This window comes from Nelumbo nucifera, chromosome 3 (assembly GCF_055504915.1).
Source record: "Nelumbo nucifera cultivar China Antique chromosome 3, China Antique-T2T, whole genome shotgun sequence".
NCBI classification, from domain to species: domain Eukaryota; kingdom Viridiplantae; phylum Streptophyta; class Magnoliopsida; order Proteales; family Nelumbonaceae; genus Nelumbo; species Nelumbo nucifera.
In genome coordinates this window covers 63478911-63483824 of record NC_142651.1, presented here as the reverse complement: position 1 = coordinate 63483824, position 4914 = coordinate 63478911, and positions in this window count along the sequence as shown.

Here is a 4914-nt window from a genome sequence, read left to right as displayed (position 1 = left end):
ATTAATTATGCAGCTAACTTGATTGGGTCGCTTTTCTTACCTCCACCCCCACCAAAAGAAAAAGGAAAGAGAAAATCATTTTTCTTGTTAAAGAAGGAAAGAATATTTGATCATGATGAGGGCGGATTTGGCCCTCCAATGACATTGTGACTCATGGCATTTCAGAACAGCTAAATGACACCTAGACACCACCTAAGTGATGATTTGGAGTCCTAGATTGCAGCTCGTCTTTACCACCGACTTGGCAACCTACCTTTACCGTTGACTTGGCGACCTGCCTTTACCGCTAACCTAGCGACCTGACTTTGCGTCGACCTAGCGACCTCGACCACAACTTAGGTCAGCTTGTAGCACCTCGTCTAGGGTCATCTTGTAGCACCTCGTCACCGGCCGAAGTGACCTCGACGCGAGGAGCGACCTCCTTCGAGGGCTTATTGACTTTATTGGGGACCGGGCGGTGACTTGTGAGATGTGCTCGTCGACAAATTCGACATGCATATCTTCACGCTCTCAGGTTTCTTGGAAGTTTCCCCATGTACCGAATGTTCTGGATGATGGTCAATGTGCATGGCGGTTACCTCCGAGGATCTTGGACCGGTTAGGCATGACCTCCCGGAAATCTTGGATGCGGTGCGTGAGGCCCACACCAAACAATGCCTATATAAAGGCACCAACCCCAATGGCACAAGAGAGAGCTGAGTAAGCACATTCTAGCTTTCATACCTTCTGATTTTAGCTCGCGATCTACTATGAGAGTACTAACTTAATCATCGGAGCAACCTCACCGGGTTAGTCACCCCAGGTCCTCCAACATTGATTCCTTGCAAGTTTCTTTAAAGAGCTACCCATCTCGGCAATCAACCTATCTTGGCACACAATCTACCCCCCAGCTCGGCCTAGTCAGCTTAGCATCCAAGTCCTCATCCAGCAAAAATCCTCCACTTCAGCCTTTGAGTCATCGGCCACCTGGAAGTAATCCGAACAATAGGGTGCTGCCAAAAAACCGAGGTCGAAATCAGTTAAGCGCGTGTTTTGACGTCCGCGGAGTTCATAAATAGCGTGACATCCGCACGTACCCGATATGCGACCTGGGCTTTCTCTGGTCGAGTCAATGGGTTATGCAGGTCTGACCGAAGAGTCATCTCCCGAATCGCCTGAAAGTTGTGCCAAACCCACCTGGGCTCACAATGAACTCCCCGCACCGGGTTGGGACCCCTGGCATGTGGAATGGGGGGCAATTGATGAGGGGTGATTTGGCCTAACCTAATGAGTAAGGGACAACGTGGATACGACCTGCCAGCCAGACGACAGATTAGCGTGTGATGCCACGACATCAGACCGCAGGACCTTGGGAGCTTGGTCCCTTCGGAACTAGAGCGCCTCGGTGCCCATACACACCGAGGTGTCACGTAACCGAACCTAGAAGGTTGCCAATTATCTCCGAACCTCCCGGGATCACGTCGCGTAATCGTAGGCCTTATCTTCTCCCCATCCGAATTGGAGGGTAATGATAAACCTCATTAATTGGCATGTTACTCTCCTACCAAAGCGGAACGGATCCCAATGTCACAGACCGAAGATTCCGGGAATGTTTCGAGAGACCTACGACATCTCAGCTATATAAGGGCATCAACCCCCAAGACTTAGGTACGTGCGATTATTTGCTCACTAGCACTTTAGCACTCAAGTATTCAGCTCACATCCATAATACAGTACTGACTTAAGCATCGGAGTGACCAAGTCGGGTTAGCCACCCCGGGTTCTCTGATCCTTTATCTTGTAGTTTGGTCTAGCTCGCCATGCGACTAAGGTCCAAATCATCTTCCAGCTAAGAACATCCAGATTGCGCATTATCATATCACTTTTAGTTTTTTTTTTTTTTTAAAAAAAAAAAACAAGTGATCACTTTTAGTTAGGTCAATTTTCTCATGTGGTCTTTGAGGAATTTTTTTAAGCCTTATAAGGCAAATTTCATTAATAAATGCTTAGAATACAACCCAAAATATCACAATTAACAAGGGCAGTTAACAAGGAAATGAGAAATTAATAAACTAATTTACAGACTACAAATCAATTTGCTAAAGAAGATAAAGACATTAAATTACGTTGTGAGACCGCCGCAAATGATGTAAGCCTAAAAAAGGGAGCATGCCTCCAATAAGGAAGCATCCCAACCATGGTTTTTATAAACGAACCGGTCAGGGGTCCGATTATCGGTTCGAACGGCCCCACCATTCGACCCGAACGGTCCGACCATTCAACCCGAACGGCCAGCTCGTTTTGACAAAAAAAAAACAAATTAAAAAATGGTCAAAACCATTCGAACAATTAACCGACCGGTTCAATAGTTTATTGACCAAAATCAACAGTTTTAGGAAAAAAAGCGGTTTTGGAAAAAACGGAACCAGTCAAGTGACCAGTTTCCAGTTTTTCCGATTCGACCATTTGGTCCGATCCGATTTTAAAAATCATGATCCCAACCACCAAAGCTCTAACAACGTGGGGTTATAGAGCAGATTGATACACGAACTTTCTAAACTAATTTGATTGATTAATGTTTGGATGTGAGTCTAATCTTATCCATTACATTTAAACTTGAGTGAGCTTATATTTGCATAGCTATAAATTAATGACTTAAATGTTGCATATACTCAATGAGGTGATTTGAAAATAACTTCTACGAGATTTGAAGTTATGACCAGGTATACGTCGTAAACATATAACAAACCAACTTTACGAATGGTAGGTATAATTAGATCCAATAGGGATCTAGTGCCGCTAAGGATTGTAACAAGGGTAATTTGGAAATTTCTGAGGTGATTTGGCTTAAGGTTTCATCTATGACGCCAGGGATCCCGGGGTCTACTTCTAAGGGTGAAGACTCCGACGGTTAAATCGGTTGAAGTGTCGGGGTGGGACAAGTGCAAGAATAATTATTAGAGCAAGAAAGCGAGGTCACCCTTGATGGTTGCATTATAGGCTCTTAAGGCCATTAAGGCAATGTCCACAAGGCTCAGTGTTATTTTGGAATTAATGAGGCAGAGGACTTAGTTAGTTGAGGTTGTAATATTTGCAATAATTCTTTGTCATCAAAATTGAGGGCAAAATACCGAGGATACCTTCTGAGGTTTGTGGAGTGAAGAGATTGCCCCCTAAGTATGACATGTTTGTAAAGTGGCTATATCATATGCCCCCCACTTCCAAGGCCGAGGTTTAGGTGAATGTTGTTAGTAAATAGTAATGCTTGAATTCAGTGCCGAGTGATACAAGTAGTCGGAGTTCACTTGATTAGGTCCACCGCTCTGGTGCAAATTTCCACTATGTTTCATCCATCGGTAAAGATGGCGATTTGGGATCAAAGAAGGCAGTGGTTCGAAACCATAGTGTTTGACTCAACGTTGTTTTATCTCCCGAGGCACCCACCATGTAGCGCCCCTCGACGAGGGAAGTCGAAGAGGGGTAATCACAACCGTTGAATGGGTGTCTAGATCACTTCTCTGAAGTCTCCCTTGTTTTGCAAACTTTTGGTAAGTCTTCGCCTTCTTTTCAATGTTTTTGGATTTAGACCAGGAGGTTTATGAGCTAACATATTGCCCCACCCTAGTGAGTCTTTCTCCACTTCCTACGAGTTCAAGTCAGACACCAAGAGCTCAGCTTGGACTACGGAAGTGGAGGTTCTTCAAAGTAGAGTTAGGGTTGTTCATGCCGATTGTTATGAGGCCTTTACCTTGGCTGTAGATGAAGGTAAGGTGAGTAGGTAGTCGAGGGGTGAGTGAGGTGAGGCTTCTGAAGAGATCTTCGGGGGCGAGCTTGATGAGGTTATGGTGCTTAGAACGAGTTCGGCTTCAGTCAGGGCAAATCCCGTTTCATCAGCCTTTACTGCCTTGCATTGAGAGTATCTCCATACTTATGTGCTTTATTTTATGGGGAGATATTTCCAATGCAAGGTTGGGAAAGGCTGTTAGAATGGTGTGCACACAGGTTTGCCCTGATGGAAGCCGATCTCGCCTAGAACCAGTCCTATAATAGTGTGTCTACCATTAGGATGGGGTTGGGGTCTGAGTTGGTGTGCATTTTTAAACCCATCGACATAAAGAAGTTGCATCAATAGTACTACATTCCCAATCAATTCGTGACTAGGGTTTCTGATACTGATGAGAAATTGCGGAAAACTAGTGAGGTCAAGATCTATATATATGAGCACCAGTTGCAAGCCGGTATCCATTTTCCCCTTCATCTATTGATACTTAAAGATATATTTGGTTTGAAGGAAAATATAGGGAAAGGTAGAAAAACCTATACAAGGTTTGTAAAATTTTCCCTTCAAACTAAACACAGCCTAAGGTTCTAAACTATTACATTATCACTAACAGTCAATTAGTCCTTATTGCCATTGAAACCATTATTGGAGTTCTCTCCATTGGTCACCTAAGGGGACGTTCATGTTACCTTGAACTTGTTTAGATGCTTATACACTTTGAGGCACCACCCCTTGGGTAAAGCGTGGTGGTATTTCATGGCTCAGATTGGAGGAAAAATCTTGAGTACATCCCTTATGGCTCAGATGCAAATATGTACAGTATAAATGCATGCAAAATAATATAAAATATAAGGTTTTATACTATACAAATTTGCATGTGTACTCCTTCCAAGCTAAGCTTATCGTTTGTGCACAACTGGAAGGGCAAAATATTTCTATGTTTCTTGTGCCAAAGGTTGGCCTCTCAAGACAAGGTGGGGGAGGCCCAACCTTTGAAAAATCCAATCTGTACACCATTGATGAAGAGAAGAAGTTGTTGATTCGCATCAAGTGAGGTAGGAGCATGGTTTTTAAAAATGAACCGGTGATCGAACCAGTTAGGGGTCTGGTTATTGGTTCGAACGGTCTGACCGTTCTGACAAAAAATTAAAAAA